The sequence below is a fragment of the Larus michahellis genome, chromosome 3 (assembly GCF_964199755.1).
Source record: "Larus michahellis chromosome 3, bLarMic1.1, whole genome shotgun sequence".
Lineage (NCBI taxonomy): Eukaryota > Metazoa > Chordata > Aves > Charadriiformes > Laridae > Larus > Larus michahellis.
The window spans coordinates 35,886,225-35,905,067 of NC_133898.1; the positions used below are offsets into that span (position 1 = coordinate 35,886,225).

The window sequence follows — 18,843 nt, forward strand, 5'->3', positions numbered from 1 at the left end:
ATCACCCAACCTCCAGCTCCTAGAAAACTCCACAGAGGAAATAAAATTCTAAAGATGATCCATTCTTATCAGCGGCAAACAGAGTAAAAAGTGAATCATTGCGCAGGCCTCGATGCAAAATACAAATGACCTTGGAATGGCAATCAAACTTTAAAGATTCATGTTTCACAGAAGTGATGAAGATGAGTCGTTGGAAAAGGTTGTATTGATTTGGAAGCGCCCCCATACTTTTAATATTTTTTTTGTTTTAACGTAGTTTGCAGTTGTTCCAGGATACAAGGAGGAGTCTACCCAGGGCAGCTGTGATCTAAACAAGGGAGATGCACAGTTGCACACCAGTGACTGCTGTCACATAAGTGACAATGCAGAAAATCCAACCCAGCATCTGCTTTGCGTTTGGCACCCATTGAAAAGCCAGCTCCCAAGGAAATGTACGATACTAAGCCATGATGTTGCATGGAATGGTGGGAGAGCTCTCCAAAAATCAGGGCATGCAATTGCTCTGCAAACTCAGGGCACCACTCCACCACCGCGGCTATTGCAAGGAATCAGGTAAAAGTGCAAAACATCATGAAGAGTCATAGGCTCGTGGGCAGAGCCATGAAGGAATGCTGGGGTGGTTTGTCCTAAACCCTCCCATCCATGAAGGTCAGTGTAGAGGGTCGGTTTGTCAGGACCTAGGAGGACCTGTGCTGTTAGCACCGCTTGGCGTGGCACACACGCTGCGTGACTCAACGGGGAAGTGGTGGCACCACTGAGCTGAGCAGCTTCTCCCATCGCTCCATCAGGCAGTGGTGTGCCTTGCAAACACTGCTGTGCAAAGCCCTGTAACTCCTTCTGATATGGATTTTACTATTTCATTCAAGAGCGAGGAAAAAGTAAGACACACAAACTCAACAGCCTGAAAATTTTCCAGTGCCTCTCAGTGTCAAAGAGTTTTCAAGAAAAAAAAAAAAATCAATGCCATAAATTTGAAATCCCACTACCTATTTAGATCGAAGTCCACACCAGTGCTATAAGAGAAAGCCCAAGGCCACTCAGCTGAGTGAATAGGGAATATAATTTTCAGGAGTCTTCAGAGGATATGCAGAAATCAATAGCACCATCCTAACTTTGCCACCAACTTGCTATGGTTAGGTCACTTAAAGTCTCCATTTTCCCTTATTCCTGGTCATAAAGTGAAGACAATTCTAATGACTGCTCTCATTAGAGAAATATTGGAAGATTTAATGAGCTAATGTTTTTCCAATGCTGGAAGTAAGTAAAGTACTCGGCGACTGCTGAATGTTACTACCAGTGCTGGAGCAGTGGTGGGTAGCAAGAGTGCCAGCACTTATAGCTAAGGAGGAGATAGGAAAAATTTGTTTCATCAGAGGTGGAACCAAAATTGAAATAGGTTCAATCTTTACAAGCTTGTTACGGCATCATGATGGCATGTTCCAGCAGTTGCTTAAGAACCCAGACATTATGGAGTCACACCAAGCTGCCTTTCACTGTCAAGAGAGCGACTCCCTCATCCCCACATACATATCTCACTGTTGCTCCTGCTGGTTCTTCACATACAACTTGCCGTTATGTATTTTAAAATCTCTACGCCAGAGACAATGAATTAGTTCAAATGTCTTATGGAGGAGAGATTTACAGACTTGGTTGATAAATGCTGTTCTTCAGCCTAGGCTGGTTTCTCATGGCAGATTAACAGATGAAAGCTACCAAAAATGATTATAAAGTACAGGGTAAGAAACTCAGGTAGTATAAAAGTAACTTCAGTTGGCCTAGGATGAGTTATACGTTGAGGATCCGGCCATAAACTAAGAGGAAGCTTGCCAACAGAGCTTTTCTTACAGAAGCCAGTGCAATCCCAAGGAATTTCCTCTATTAAACCCCTCTTCCAGCTCAGGAGTTCCTTCCTTTTACAGCAACAGTGGGAAAATGTGCCCAACAGCATCAGACCCATCTGTAAAAGTAATTTAACTACACAGATCCATGACTGGTGTTTCAATTTGTGCACTGTGCTTATCAAAGAAGCTTGAGACCCAGCTACAATTCATAAGGAAACACATTTTTCAAAGCCATCTGAGCTGACATGTTTACCAAAGAACACTATCTGACTCACTGAAATCAAGATCCTCTTCAGCAATAAAAACCATGGGAAGAATAGGCTTTGCGTCTTGCCCAGGATGTCAAAGGGCTTTGCTCAGTGATGAAACACGCACTGATCACCTGCAGCTAAAGTCACAGCACAGCAGTTAACTGTATCCTCGTACATATCTTACACGTGTTCGCAATTTTGCTCATTTCATCAATTCCATTAAGATCAGCCTATTCACCTCGGTAAACATACACATTTGGTTAAATAAGCTTTTATGGTAAGATTACGCCCTGCACTGGAGTTTCAAAGCAGCACTGCTACCAAAATGCGCAGCTCTGTGCCATCAACTGCTATGTATCTATTCATCCATTTTACCAAATAACCTTTGCTCGTGGTGCTTGTATCTGCACTCTAGTTGGAATTAATATTGTGTGCATCATTAATATCCCTGTGGCTGAAATCCCTTATGTGTTAGCAGTGATTTAAAAAAATACAAGCGTTAGTTGGACAAAGGTGCGGTTGATACGTTGGGGGTCTTTCCTTCCCTACATACGCATCTGATGCTTTTATCCACCGCACCTTAAAACACGCCATTTGCCCACCCCGACACAAGTCCCCTTTTACCTGTCGTATGTGCTTACGTTTTTGCATACCCCAGGCCTGGCCTCCCCTCCCCGAGGGCTTCCCCTCCTGCCTGCCACCTCCTTTACCTGGTCCTCTACCTTCACCCCCAATACATGTGTGCACACTGATATTGCCTTTCTTCTTGGGACCCCTATTATAACACACAGGCCCCCAGTAAGGTGGTAAGTGATGCCAACTGTCATGGGAAGGTGCCCAAGATACAGAGAGAACTAGATGCTAGCGCTCCTCTGCTGGCCCGCGTTTATGGTTTGGGTCATGGTCACTGAGAAGCTCAGCGGAATAATATTGTTGTCTTATTATTCGTAGAATCATAGGATCACAGAATGAATCGGGTTGGAAGGGACCTTAAAGATCACCTAGTTCCGACCCCCTCACTTCATTGTAGCATTTAATTTCATTCGAATGTATGATATATAAAGAAAACATACCCTGTTAGCATCATTTCTAGGTACCATATATTTCTGACTATAAAACAACCCCTCCATATCCCCATCTGTGCAGGGTGACATGACATAAGCCCAACATAGTAACATCAAGGAACTGATCTGCTCCCATCTTTCCTGCCACCAGCTGTATGAGTCATTTACTTAAAAGCAGCTTTGGAATACAAGTATTTTGACCTCAAGTACTTTGAACCGTCTCCAGGCAACCTCCTCGCAGGACCAGGTGGGTATAGCCCCATTTCCACCATGACATGAGGAATAATGTTATTTGAGCTCAGTCTTTTTTATCTTTTTTAATGCTTTTGTCTCTTTTGCCGACTCCTCCTGTTACCTGGTGTGCAATGTGCTCCTTAAGAGATCCAGGATGCATTGTCTCAGGGAACTAGCAATTAATAATTAAACCTGTCTCTATAACAGCCTTCCAGGTGTTGAGACAATCTGTAAGCTAAGCACTGAGGTTTATCTCTGTAACACAGCACTACTGCATGAAACATGGCAGCCAAATGGCTGCACAAGCCTTTTCATGTTTTTATTTTTTGGAATTGCTTTGCAGTGGAAAAATGCCTTTTTTTTTTTTTTCAGAAAAAAATACAATTGGTCTGTGGTTAAATCCTCCCTTTTGTCCCCTTCTGGGCAGGCACGTGTCACCGTGCAAAACCTCACACCGATTTTAGTAGCGCACTTTGGTACGTAAGCAGTCAGGAGCTGGCAACCTTGAGCCAGGTTTAGATCCGTCACCTGCCATTTGCAGGCCGGTTGATTTCTTGCAGGGTTACACACGCTTCCATGTCATCTGGCTGATTTTAAGGTTGTCCCTGGAAGGAGAACGGGGCGGATAAGGGCTGAGGATCTGCTGCCGGCAGAAAAAACCAAAATGGTGAGCTAAGATTTTGTGCCCTGCAGCTGAAGGATGAACCTTTGGTGATTAGATCTCCTGAGATTCATAGGCCAGGAGAGCAGGCAGCCTGAGAAGACAGCTAAAACCCAACTGCACTGGGTCAGTCTGGTGGGCCTCGGTGATACAGCACCAGAGTTGCCTTTTGTTTCTAGCGGGAATGATTAAGAAAGCCCAAATGTGATTTTGAGCCCTATTGTGCCACCATTTGAAATGAAACAGATGCAAAATTCGTGTATTCAGACTCAACAGAACTTTTACAAGGCTGTGGCAGAGCAAGCTATGGAAAAGTGCCAAAGCCAGGAGGATTACAGAAAGGTGCTGCCCTGAAAATAGCTTTGTGGATGGGAAACGTTCATTAGTACATTCTGCCTTTATTGCTGTTATTATTATTTTTTTTTTCCCCACAGTCTGTAGTAAAACAATAAAAATCCCTCTCAGGGATGTAAAGTTATTGTCCCAATCACAGTCCAAACAACACAAAAAAGGAATTCAACGAGCACTAGAAGAGTCCAGGTTTCTTATGGGTTTATGTCTTGTGGTCATTTGCAGGTACAAACAGAGGTGCTTTTTTGGCACTTGTTGGTGTTATCTCCCTTATGAATTGTTTGGTATCTACTAAGATGCAAATTTACCTGCTACCTTCTTTCTGGCTTGCGACTTCAGAGTTCCTCTCTGCTCCAGCTGGCTGCCTACTTGCACAAAACTTGTAGGGATTCAATTAGCTTTGAGCCTGCTCTCCATCAGCCAAATTGAATCAACTGGTGTATTCAACAGTTATCTGAGGATGTGCAGAGCATGATCACATAAGCCTCATTTCCTGAGGAAACCAGACTTGCAATTCCTATTTCTAAGAGCTAATTACCTGCAATGGATGCACAAAATAAATACGAAGATAGGAAGAGAAAAAGATGGCAGAAAGGCTGAATATAGGTAATAAGAAACCAAGCATACTATTGTGCAAGAATATGAGCATTAGTCACAGTCCAATGCTGACAGCTGGCACCAGCTTCGCAACCTGGTGAGGCATTTAAAGGAAGGATAGGAATTCATGAGGGAGGTGGCAAGGTGGGTTTTTGTCCCAGATCTTCTCAGATGTTTAAGGCAGCATGGAGGGAAACTCCACCTGAGGGAAAGTTAACTAGTAGGAGGTGGATAAGCAGAAGTGGCTACGTCAAATAAGCAGGGACCAGCTGCTTCCCCCAGGATTCAACGGTGCTGATCCAAGGAGACTGACCTGCCTCCAGCCTTGCCCTTGTGGCTTGCAGTTCATCCCTACTCCAGCCCAGGGGCTCATCTTCCAGCTGAGCAGCTCATGCAAACAGTCCTCCTGCTTCACCCAAAGTGGAGCAAGGGGAAGCTTACCTTCTGAGTCCAGCTTGTTCTGACAGGAGCAGGTCGAGAGGTGCTCCAGTGGGCAGCTCAAGAGGGGCTATAACCTTTGTCACTGCCATAGCTGTTTGCGAAGGGCTGTCTTTCCACGTCCTCCACAGGATCTTGGGGAGGGGCTGTGTTTTCAGGTGCCTTCTTTATGAAAGCACAACACCTGGGATTTCGGTGTGGGGAAGGGGAGTTGAGTCGAGTCAAGTCAGCTGTGTGCTGAGACAACATATTTCTGTCATTGGCCGTGCGATGGGAGACATCCAGGCTCTCACCTTCCCTCACTGGTGGGTACTGGAGGTTTGGATGGAAAGAAAACTTGAGTTTAAAAAAAAGACGTGCTTACTCTGTCACACGTTTTGGCTGATGTGGGTCCAGTGAGAAGCAGCAGACTACAAGTGGTGGTGGCTGAGTGCTAGGATATGTAGCCTGCAATGACAAAGAAAGGCAGGAGACACAGTACAAGGGAATACCAGGTTCTGTGGAGGTAGGACTACTCACCAGTTCCATTGTTTCATGTATTCATAAGGCAATGTCAAGTTTTACATCTTGTCATTTGCAGACAAGCCTGGGATAGATAAATGTGAGAATTATTAGCTGAAGCTGTGTCAAATCAGACATATGCTCAGCCTCTAGAAAACCTTCTGCTCTTTTTCCTCTACCTGCATCAAGAGCAGGAGATGGCAGACTTAGCAGCTCTCTCCATTTTCCAGCTCTCTGCTGCCAGACCTACCTTGTTGCAGGAGGTTTTTTCCCCACTGGTTAAGCCTGATGCTTTAAGGCCAGTGAAGGCTTTAAAGCTACTTACAGATGGCACAGTGACCTTTTTTAGGCTTCAGATTCTGGGACTGACTCCTGTGAACTGAGAGACCCTGAACATAGAGAGCAAATTCTCTTTCATATTTCTCGACTGTCACACATTCATTAGTTATAAATAATAAATGCCACATGGCTTGCAAAATATATATCCAACCTATTTAAGAATACTCAAGACTGTGATAAGCTTTTCCTCTTAAAGTATTTTTGGTCTCAACCAGAGTTTTCAGCCCTTGACTGCAGGACTACCTATGGGAGGGAAGGAGAAAGGCAAATACCCTACATTATACTCCTAAATATGAAGACAGGAGAAGGAGTAAGCCAAAGGCAGATCTTGGGCAAGAAGCCAGGAGGAATGAGGATGGACTCATGCGCACAGCGGCCATCGTGCTTGCAGTGCGCTGCAGAAAGGCTATGCTTGCTAGCTGCCGGTTGCCAGACACCGGGCAGGAATATTCCCTGCAAGCTCCATCCTTCCCATCTGGCCCACAGATCTGCTTCCAGACGCTGGGAAAGGCAGGACAGGAGGCAGAGCGGGTCCCTGCTCTTCCCAGCTGAGCCCCACTGCTGACTGCCACGCAAGTCTGCAAGGCAGGCAGGGGATACGTAGCTTGGCTCCGTGCGAACCCAACACGATTCCTCTCTCCTCACCACTAAACTCACATTTCCTATGCCTCGGCTAGTGCAGTTCAGGCTGAAAAATGGTCTTCGTAATGGCTGAGTTTGTTTGCTTTCTTTAAGGCTGTTTGTTTAATATCTCTTCACTAATGAGTCAGGCTTTTTCTATGATCCACAAGACATCAATATTGCATGTGCTCAGGGACCCGAAGCACGTACGCTGAGCACTGTGTATTTCAAACGGCAAGTGTTTTGTTAACAACAACTAAACAAGTGAGGGAGCAGCCTGAACTTCTAGAGTCAAAGCGAAATCAAAGCACACAAAGGTTAATGGGCAAAATGCCACAGGAGCCATTCTGCAGTGGGAATTTATGATTTACAAGCGTACCAGTAAAAGACTGCTTTGATCACTAGATTACGCTAAGTACTTGCAAATTTTAATATAGTAAACCACTATCTTTTTTTTCTACTTTAGCATCAAAAAACTTTCCCTGCTTAAATATAGAAACACATAATCAGATACTTATAAAAGGCTTCTTCCCCGCCACTCCCCCCCCCCACCCCCCCCCGAAAAGCATTAATATTATAAATAACACCACAGATAGCTCTGAGAAATAGGTGTGGGAGGATGGGGGGAAGAATTCACCTCTTCCCTCCCCCGATCCCTGTTTTGTGCTTCCCATAACTATTTGCCTGCAGCCACTTGCCCCATTTGCCTGTGCTGCCCTCTGGGTCATTTTCTCCTTTTCCTGTGAGAAAACAGGCACTGCCCCATGCTGACCCTTGGCTTGGGGACTCTGGAATTGTCCTCCAAGCACATAAATCCCCTGATGCCCTCCCCAGTAGCCCTGTGTACCTCACTTGCCCAGCATGCTATTTGCATAATGCCTTTGCCGAAATGAAGGGGGGTGGGGGTGTCGAGGAGCCCCCCAGCCACGTGTCCCCAGTGGCAAGGACACACCACCCAGAGGGTCCCCCCACAGCCAAGGGAAGCTGCTGCAAGAGCGAGGCAGCAAGCCTGGCTCACGGCCTGCTGAAAATGGTATGTTAAATATTCTATTGTGCGCTTAAATTGTATTTATAGACACCATCAATCACGCAGGTCCTAAATGCATTAAACCGAGATTCGCTTAAAGACCAGTGTTCTTCCAGACTCCTAAAAACAGCTCAGAAAAATGGTATCATTATAGCCCTTACCTAAATCTCCTGGATTCAAATAGGTCTCTGATGCTCAGCAGCGCTGGGTTTACGCTCAGCCCCTGGTGTCCATCACAGCGGTGGACACAGGCAACGGGAAGCAGGCTCAGATTGACCTTTTGTGTTACAGTGAGCTGACCTCAAGGTACCTTTACCTTCAGAAAATCAAGATTCAGCAGAGCAACGTCAATTCAGAACTAATGCAGAATAAGCTAGAATCAGGCTCAAAAGCTTCAGGATTGGTTTAAAAAAAGAAAAAAAGTCATAACAAAGACACAGCCCCATCTCCAAGCCAAAGTGAACAACTGACCTCTTGCACCACTTTTAAACTCTAACCTCCGTGCGTCCCTGACCATAATTGGGCACAGCTGGGCTCCCTCTGCTTGCCTCCAGCCGGGAGGAAGGCTGAAGCACCAAACAGAAAACATATGTGAACTACAGACCTTGCTAAATGAGCCGTAAACAGCATTTTTCATTCCTGATGCGGTGGTATTTTAGGCGGCATTAGAGTGTTTGCAGGGGTGCAGTTTCCTGGGCGAGCACTTGCGTTTTTGGTCATCTGAACATAATTTATGCAGCTGTAGCAGATGTCCCACAGCCGAGGACACAGGGATAGCAGCAGGCCATGCTGGCATACTAACAGTGCGACAGGCACAGTACCTCAGTAGTCAGTGGATATAGGTATTGTTACCCTGATTTTGTCTCTTAAGTCTAAAATGAGTTATTTAGCCTCCTGAGTTTGGGTTTCCCTGGCTACCCATGTTTTTATTTGCATTTACCAATTCATCAGTGATGCGTGCAAAATTAAGGTAGCACTTACAAGCCATTCTCAAGAGAAGCAGCGTTTTACTTTCTGAGTTTTACTAGAGCAATGGTGCTAGAAGCAGAAACGAGGCATGAGTTAGCGCGACCCGCTGCAGGAACGCTGCTGCTTATTCCCTGCATAACTAACCTACAAGGGCAGAGGAACATGAAGCGCTATGGAGTCCGCTGATTTGCTTACACATACAAATTTAAGCAATGTGCCTATCATGCAACCAGGTAAGCTGTGATGCGGTTTGCTTTTTCTTCATTACTGTAATTAGGTTCTATCCTTTTGCTGTCCCCCCACCCTGCTTTTTTTTGGTGTTAACTGTTCTGCAGAAAGTCAAACCACAGGCAGCTCTCTTCTACAATCAAATCCAATTAGTTAAGATTGTGGACAGATTAAGATTTAAGACTCCACAGAGATGCCTGGATGGAAATCCTTTAGGTTAGTTAGTTCTTATTCAAAAACACACAAACAGAGGACGGCAGCACGTTTAGCTTGGGGACTGGTGGGTGGAGACTACAAGATAATTAAAGATCTCTCCTTTATTATTACCCTTGGAAAAAGGAGGGCCCGATAAGCCAGGATATGACCCATTACCAGCAAGGACAGGTATGTAGGTCACTGTGTCATATGGAAAGACGTAGAGCAGAACCTGAGCAGCAACCTGCATTCAGCGTCCCAGATCCAAGAAGAAGCTGGGGACACCTTTAAAAAGAGCTCTGGCCACAGATCAGGGAACAGCAAGAGGCCCTCAGTCCAAAGGAAAACACTGTGCCCAGCTTTCTTCTTCCTCTGGATGGACAGATTGCCATCTCGGCTGCTGTCAGGAGGTAGCTGATGAAAAAACCTTTGATGAAGAATTATGAGGATTTTGTAGGGACAAAAATAAGGAGGGCAGGGGGTGTGCAGACAGCTGCATGTACAGCGTGAGTGGCTTCTGCTTGGTCCCACTCTTCCTTGAGTTCTTTCATCCAGAAAAACAAAGTCAAAGAAAGGAGAGGGGAACAAAGATTTCTCTCCTAAGGCATAAAACACAAATGAGGCAGACAGCAGGGTGGATGCAAAGGTTTCAGACATTCATTTCTGGAAACGGGTTAGGAGAGATCTGAATCCAGCTTCAGCAGGGTGAGTCATCAGCCAGTCTGCAGCTCCAGCTGAATAGCTGCTACAGGTCTTGGAAATAAAAGTTGCCAGCCTATAAATGCCAATAAAGTGGGCACACTAGACTTGGAATGATTGCATGAGATCATCCTGGAGGATCAGCTACCCGGCAGGAGTCAGTAAGGGTCAGAAAGGCTGACAGGCACTTCTCCACTGCTTTCTAATGATGACTGTTTAGATCCACGTGACTCCAGAAGGCACCACCGTTGTCACCTGCCAGGCAGTTCCCTTGATTATATGGTGTCACAGAGCAATAATATACGACTGTTTCCCTGGACCATGAGGTTGGTATTTCAGGACGCAGTATTTTAAATAACTGTTTATACAGTAATAGCTTGCTGCAATGGAGTCGTCAAGTGGTTCTGAGGTTACTTAGTACTGCAGAACAGAACAAGAAACCACCTGAGCTCCCTCAGCTATGCCCTGGGTACCGCAGGGTGCCACAAAACCCACAGAAGCGGCAAGGGCTCAGTACAGCAGTAGGAGCTGCTTTGGGTGCCAGCAAACCACATTTATTTCACCCCAGGAGCTAATATGAGCAGCAGAAGGCTGGTGGGCACCAGTTGAGCCTATGCTAGAAGAACTGCAGGAAGAGCCATACCATCAAATCTCCTCTAGTGAGCAGTGGACCATAGCAAAATACTAGATTATGGGCAGAGCGGTCATTTTGAGCAACTCGGTATTTTAAAACGGCTGGGCAAGCAGCAGGTTGAGAGATACCAGGAAAACAAAACCAGGGTTCCGCCATTAGCAAGTCAAATTGTGAACTGACGGCAGGAATGCTGTGATGATCATATCATGAATTTCACAATATTTGGTGCTCTTTTCTATAGCCCTTGCTCCTGCTACTCTGTAATTACATGAAAATTGCTATTCTCATTTGAAAGTAAAGAATGTTTCCAGCCTTGAAAGTTAAAAAAAGCACTAACCAAGCACTCCAAATGGGGAAAAAAAAAAAAAAAAGTAAAGATCAAACTAATTCTTAAGCCCCCCCAAACTCTCAGGGTTTTCCAGCAGACAGCTCATGATGTGCGGTGGTCTGAGTTGAGCTGATAGCTGCTGGCTGCTCAACTGGAGAAAATTTTGTTTTCTTGAGGGAGAGGCAACTAGGAGGGAGCATCTGTTTTCAAAAGATAAGAGAGTAAAATACGGTGGCTGTGGGGTTGGTCAGAAGGAATAGCTGTAGTTTTCACATGGGGTTTTTTGTGTCTGAGGGATGGAGCTAGGAGAAAGACTAAAAGTGGATCCTAGCTAGGTCTTTAATGAGCATCTTCGCACTCGCTCCCTATCTCTTTGCTCATGTTTCTTACACACCACTACAGAAGCTTTCAAGTACCTGGGAAACGCATCATTAACTGAGCTGTCTATACACATGTACATGTGTGTATATACCTGTGGGTGTTTTAAATGCCTGCAAGCCTTTAGCCACCTAAGGCCTTGTAAGAAGCAACAGCCACAACATACAAGAGTTAGGAAGTAAGAACGTAGCTGCCACAAATCCATCTCTAATCCTCCTTTAATTACACGGGCAAGCGGGGCCTTAACGCTGAGACAGCTCCGTGCTCCAGTGAGCGTAAAGGAAGCAGCAGCACCTGATGACGCAGGTCGGTACAGTACAGAGGGTGAAGCGAAGGCTATAATTAGGAAACCACTTTATTGTGAAGCAGGCGGTCTAATGACAGCAGCTGATGGGACCAGCTGACTGCATCTACATTGACAATAGCCCGCTAGCATCATTAGTATCTGTCATCTTTTCCCCCCCTTCCTCTCTGGCACACCTCTGAATGTTTAGAGTGAGGTAACCTCCCCGCACCATAAAGACTGAAATCTTTCTTTAAATTGCTCCGCTGAGATCTGCTCAAACTCATGCGTTATGATGGCCACTATGTTGGGGCGGGGGGCGAGGTGGGGGGGTGCAGAATTTCACCTCTGGGCACACCTATGGCAAACAGCCAAGAAAGGGTGGCTGCATCCCACTCTTGCTTCACAGACGCTCCCTCATGCGTGAAGGACACAAAGGAAATGCAGAAAATACAGCTAGGCAACAGTAGACGCAGAGGAGCAGACGAGGCTAAATCCCAGCAGAAATTTAGGTAGCAGCAAATGCAAGACACTTAACACAGAGCTCTTCTTCACAGAGCTCAGAATGCACTTCAGAGGATTCTTCACTCCTGGTTCTTGTGAGAAGGGGTCGAAGTCCAATTACCTGTTGTGCAGCCAGGAAGACTGGGGTAGGGGAAGAGAGCAAGGCCTGTTTGAGGCCTGATACATGTACAGAAGATGAGTCTACTAATTTTCAGTGTTTAATTCTGAAAAATTTAGCTTACATGCCTCAAAAAGACCTTCGGAGGTCCCTAAACCATCTGTTCCTCATGTCTGGTACCCTATTATTTTTTTTTCCCACAGAGTATTTGGCTTGGAGAAGCTAATAACTTCTCTGTGTATGCTGAGTGGACTAGCCTCTTGCTTTTCAGCTTAGCTATTAATGCAAGTGGAAATACATATAGGAAGAAGCTTGCCCTTTTGCTGTCCTTGATGCACCTAGTCTGAGCCGACAGGATTTCGGATCTCCAGGGCTCTCCGTCTAGCAGCTTGTAAAAGCATTCCAAATTTACTACTCTCTTAACCAGCACAGAAAATAAATCTTCCTTGCCATAAATGCTAATGTTGGTGCACTGAGAAGTTCAAAGGGAGGCTGCAGAGAGAGCGAGCGAGCGAGAGGAACATTCCCCATGCGATGATTAAAGTGCCAGTTCATGAAAGCTGACGTCAGCGCGTGCTTTCAGGGTGGCAGAGCACTTTGCATTTATCCTCTCCTTGTTTGTGCTCCATCTGGATGGGCTCCAGTGGGGAGGGGGGTGGGGGGAGAGAGAGAAAAGGAGAGACTAATGCCTTTCTAATACATTTCTGAATTCCTTCGGTTTCACACAGGGAGCAGGCTCTGAAGCACCTAACTTTCGCTTGCCCAGTTCAATGAGATAAAAGAAACCGAAGGCAGCTGGTGCTGGCGGCCAAACTAAGTTATAAATAGATTGTCATAGCAAACAGTCAGTTGGGGCAGCTCCGAGGAGGACCGAAGGAGAGCACACTGGTAAATAAGATCATCTCAAGATTCGATAATTTGCAGAGGCAACCCTGTTTCCCATCAAGCGCATTCATTCCAGCTCACAACTGCTTTAATGTAAAGTCACAACAGTTCAAAACCCAAAAAAAGCTGCGTGAGTAAGCTACATGTTCCTGCTAAAAATGGTCCGATGGGAAGATGGGAGAAAGGCCAAGAGCAGCTCCCTGACTCAGTGGTATTATTTGCAGGTGAGAGGACAAGCAGATCTCCCTTTCCTGGGATGGATCAGCACAGGGAGTGCCGCATGTTCCCCCTTTCCATGACCCCTTTTTCCCCTTCCAGCCGTGGCACCACCAGTTAGGTTAAGCAGAGCAGTTTGTTGAAGGTCTGAGCTGTGAGCATTCCAGAGGAGATGCTGGCTGCTGGGAAGCAGCCTTCTGTGGAAAAAAAAAACTTTTTCTTTTTTCCTTCCTTTGTTTATTTTTTTTTTCCTTTTTTTTTTCCCTCCCCTCTCCTTAAATTCTGGGCTGCTGTTGGAGTCACTGGGAAAGGCTTACCCAATCAGTATAGCACACACATAGAATCATAAAATGGTTAGAGGTGGAAGGCACCTTAAAGATCATCTAGTTCTAACCCCCCCTGCCATGGGCAGGGACACCTCCCACTAGACCAGGCTGCTCAAAGCCCCATCCAGCCTGGCCTTGAACACTTCCAGGGATGGGACATCCACAACTTCCCTGGGCAAACTGTTCCAGTGCCTCACCACCCCCACAGGAAAAGAATTTCTTCCTAGTGTCCAATCTAAATCTCCCCTCTTTCAGTTTGAGGCCGTTACCCCGTGTCCTATCATTACACTCCCTGACAAAGAGTCCCTCCCCATCCTTCCTGTAGGCCCCCTTTAGGTACTGGAAGGCCACTATAAGGTCTCCTCGGAGCCTTCTCTTCTCCAGGCTGAACAATCTCAACTCTCTCAGCCTGTCCTCATAGCATACGTGCTCCAGCCGTCTCATCATCTTCGTGGCCCTCTGCTGGACCCGTTCCAACAGGTCCATGTCCTTCTTGTGATGAGGACTCCAGAACTGGACACAGTACTGCATGCTGTGTCTCACCAGAGCAGAGTAGAGGGGCAGAATCACCTCCCTCAACCTGCTGGCCACGCTTCTTTTGATGCAGCCCAGGATGCGGTTGGCTTTCTGGGCTGCAAGTGCACATTGCCGGCTCATGTTGAGCTTCTTGTCCACCAACACCCCCAAGTCCTTCTCCTCAGGGCTGCTCTCAAGCCACTCTCCGCCCAACTGGTGTTTGTGCCTGGGATTGCCACAACCCATATGCTGCAACTACTACAATAATTACATTGCAAGGTTTCTTACTGAAGATGGCTACTGATAATTTGGTTTTAGAGCTACAGACTGATACTGTCAAGCAGCATGGATGATGACTGTACACAACAGTGGTTTTAGTCTGTTGTCTCTCTCTTAGCTGGCATGGTTACTTGGTAGAAATAGCTCACGTTGATCAATAGAGAAGTTGGCTCTGCAGTGAAGCTGCCTCTCAAGCACTGAAACGGTGAGGTGGGTGTCAGTCTCTTCTTCCAGGTACAAGGAGAAGAAGAAACAGCCTCAAGTTGCACCAGGGAAGGTTTATATTGAATATGAAGAAAAATTTCTTCTCTGAAAGGGTTGTCAAGCATTGGAACAGGCTGCCCAGGGAAGTGGTTGAGTCACCATCCCTGGAGATATTTAAAAGACATGTAGATGTGGTGCTGAGGGACATTGCTTAGTGGTAACTTGGCAGTGCTAGGTTAACAGTTGGACTTGATGATCTTAGAGGTCTTTTCCAACCTACACGATTCTATGATTGTAGGAAATAATAGTATTGAATTTACTGGAACTATTCAGAAGACAACTTTTCTTTCTCCCCTGACGTTCTGATGGTTTAGACTTAGTTCCCATTTCAAAAATCAGGATGGTAATATAAAAAAATTCAAAGGTTCCAAATCAGGAATATTTTTCAACTATATGCCTTCAGCTGGAGAATAAGTCAAAAGGCAGACATTCAGCTCTTCTGAATATTCTGAAACTAAATAGTCTTTGAAATAACGTTATGATATGAATAATTTCACTTTAGGTCTGCTTTTCCCTATCATTTCTCTTCCACCAAGTAAAAAATAAAAGACAAACAGACTAAGGATGCAAGAAAAAAATTAATCCATTTCAGCAACATAATTTCTTCTCAATGGGATTTTTTTTTCTCTATTCTAAAGGACATACCTTCACCATGTAAAAAGATATCAGATCAGATCCCCAAAAATGCTGACCCTTCCTACTCTAAGCAATGTGCAAGGATCCCCAAGGATCCCTTCGGAGCTAGGTGAGGAGAAGGCGCAACCTGCAGCCTTGCACCTCACAGGCTGGAGGTGGAACCTGGCGAGCTAATTACTGGGTGTGGGTAATGCAAGTGGGAGCACGATGGGAGAGCAGTGAATTTCTCTCTCCTCTACATTCCCCACCCTGTGACAATCACAGCCTGTGCCTCTGCCAAAGCACTGCCGAGCACTCAGTGCCCCTGTATGGATAGGAAGCATTGGGGCAGACCCGATCCTCAGTCACCTGCACGCCCCTGAGCTTGCTGCTCCCCACCGCTCTCTCCTCGCTCGCACAGACTGCCAACGTTTTGCTCTATTTGCATTCAAGTTAAGGGGAAAAACAAGCGTAAAATTGGCACAGCTACCAGTCTAGCCATGTTAGTGATTGAGCGATAAGTTGTGTAGTGGTTACACAACCGGGCTGCGTCTTTGGAGCCAGGGCTTCTGGGTTTAATTTCCTGCTCAGTCACTGACTCATCACATCACCTGGGGCACATCACTTCACCTCTCTGCACATAAATTTCATCATCTTTAGTTGGGGCGTAATAAGACTATCTCACAGGAATGTTAGGACACACAAATTACCCTCATAAATATTTGTAAAATGCTTTAGACAATGCTTCAACAAAGGCATTGAGTATTTCGTCGTTGAATAAGTAACAGCCAGGGGAATGTCCTAATTGCCAGGCTGGCTTATTTACTTACCTTGCACCAGAGATTTCTGGCAGTAGTACCGAAGGGATGTCTCAGGTAGGGGAAAGGGTGAAGAGGTTGTTCGACTAGTGCAGCAGGAGCAGAAGCAGGAAAAGGTCAGCTTGTGCCACAAAACCAAGTACACGATAGATAAATGTTATGGCAAAGGCAGAGAGGCATTTGCGTCATTTTCAGCCCAGATGCACAAAAAACTTATGTAGGTGACACTTAACGGTGATGGAATACGGATGTCTAATCCTATTAAGTATGGTCCACAAAGTCAGTTCTTCAGAATACATGGTCAAGTCTGTTTTCGGACTTAAAAAGCATTTAGATACCTGAAGTTCTGCTTTTGCACCTTCCCAGAGGTGTTATCTTCTTGCCTACACTGAGCATATCAGTGTCTGTCCTCCACCTCAGGCTGTCTGGGATTCACAGCATAAGGTGTGTCAGTGCCTCAGATCCCCAGAGGGTCTGGGAGGAATACTCAAGGATATTATACGATTCATACAATCACTCAGTTTTGCTGTGGGACATTAAGGAGCTGCTGCAGTCCAGGCTCCAGAGGCTGTATTTGCAGACAGGTGAGCTTTCTGAGGGTCCCAGCGTCTGCACTGAAGTGATACAAGACGGTTGCTGAGACAGCAAATCTTAGAAACCCCAGAAGATGCACTCTTGATTTTTGTTGTCTATCCCAGCTCTGTCCTCCCCACTTATTCCTAACTCCTGTGCTGTACTTTGATCTGTAATCTGATTCAGAGGATACCTGTGGGCAAGCTGGCAAGTGCAGGTAAATCCCTGGTGGGTGGAGAGCTGCTGAACCTGCCAGTTCTGTGACTTCAACAGGAGGTACTGACTGCAAAACTGCCCTGGTGCAAGAGCATGTGTCGTACTTTCTGCCTCATCCACCCACTGTGGAGCCGTTACATGTAGTTTTCTGGAAAGCCCAAGGCTCAGTTTCCCAGCTGTTGTTAAACTGAACAGCAGCTCTGGCTGCTGTTTTACTTTGGGGATTATCTCCTGTCACAACCTAAGCCCATTGGGGCCCTCAGGTGGCGCTTCCAGTCACCTCAGCAACACAAATGGTAGCTAAAGGGTTTTCCTTCATGGCTAGTTTTTAACACTAAAAGGAATTTTAAAAAAATCCTTGGTGGTTATGATACAGACACTTTAAAGGTATTAGGTCACTTTCCTTCTTCACAGCCATAATCATTTTATGCCAATGAGAAAGGACTCTTAGATGTTTGGAAGCAGCTCCAGGGTCAGCACATGGATCAATGGCAGAAGTTCCTGACTGCCTCTCAACGAACCATGTCCCTGCAGCACCACTACTCCAAAAGGACCATTACATCCTTCTTGTAAGGAAGCAGAAGGCCTGGAGAGTACAAGCACCCTATCACTGAAACACATTCATGGATCCCATACTCTGACAGAGGACGTGAGGACTTTTCCATACCTGGCTTTTACAAATCCTGCCGAAGGCCCGCAGTTAGGGAAAACTCACACAGTTCAGTGAATGAAGTATTCTCAGTAAAATCCACATAACTTCATCTAGTTATGACTGCCTGTTATATAGGTGACAGAAATGGAAAGACATAAGGGAACTTCTTCCAGCCTCTGGCCGGTGAGTAGTTCCAACTACCTCTTAAGTAAGCCCTCCTGTGTTTTGTTGGATTTTTTTAAAAATTGCTCAAGCCATGGGCTCTCTGTCTTTTCCTTTGGGCAACCATTGTCTCTGAAGATTGAAACAGAACAATTTTTGCTTTGCACTAGGAAGTTTATCAAAAGCAGATGAAGTTAATAAGCTTCACCCCCTAAGTCAGGTGTGTGCTGATAACGTTGGGTTTCAAAATGCCAAAGAGAAATCTACTGAACTCAGAAAGGAATCCAATAGGCAAAAGATTGTGTTAACATCTGGTGTCCACAAAAGCTAAGTGGTGGCAAGGACAGTTGCTGACAGTTAAATGGAAGATACTTAGCATGTGGTAAATTAAAATGCTCCAGCCTCTTTTCCCTCTTCCACCATCCCCTTTTTTGGATACAGACTCCCGGTGCTAGACATACTTCTCAGATCCCTGGATAAGAAAACTATGTAATCAGGACAGAAACAGTTTTAACACAATTGTTCTCAGGAGCATCCCCTCCCTGTCATGCTCAGAGATCTATGATACCTAGAAAACTTGTTTCATTTAAGTAATTTGTCAACTACTTTATGGATAGACTTTTGTCTGCCTTTTCCCAAAATCCCAGATACCTTCCTTCTAAAAAAAAAAAAAGGTAGAAAAGAGCAAACATTGCAAACCTGTGGTCCTCCAACAGCAAATTCTTTAAATACCTGAGGGGACATGAATCATGCAAATGCAGAGTTGTAAAAATCCAGGGCTTTTCCATACCCAGCAGCCCCCTCCTTTGGGGTGGGGTTGTTTCACCTCAACATTTTAGCTAAATACCCCTCAAAGTAACAAAATTCTTGCCCAGATGTCCCGAACTATAACATACTGACCGGCTATTAAAACGACATAATTTGTAATCGGTACATCTGTATCTCACCATCCAGAAGCTGGTGGGACGAAACATGTAACAATCTCCAAAGCCACAAAATCCTTCTGTGCAGATGTTTTTCTGAGTTTTCCCTCTCTTTCCTAAGTTCACTGAGCACCTAA

At 45.5% G+C, this 18,843-nt stretch overlaps 1 long non-coding RNA gene across 1 annotated transcript; it reads right to left on the minus strand.

Moving 5' to 3' along the window:
- Positions 1-5,445: 5,445 nt before the first annotated feature.
- LOC141740657 (uncharacterized) lies at positions 5,446-8,360 on the minus strand. Its single transcript, XR_012586106.1, has 3 exons — positions 8,087-8,360; positions 5,957-6,023; positions 5,446-5,749 (listed from the first exon to the last, which is right to left on the minus strand). It is a non-coding gene; the product is annotated as an uncharacterized LOC141740657 (long non-coding RNA).
- Between the last annotated feature and the right edge of the window lie 10,483 nt (positions 8,361-18,843).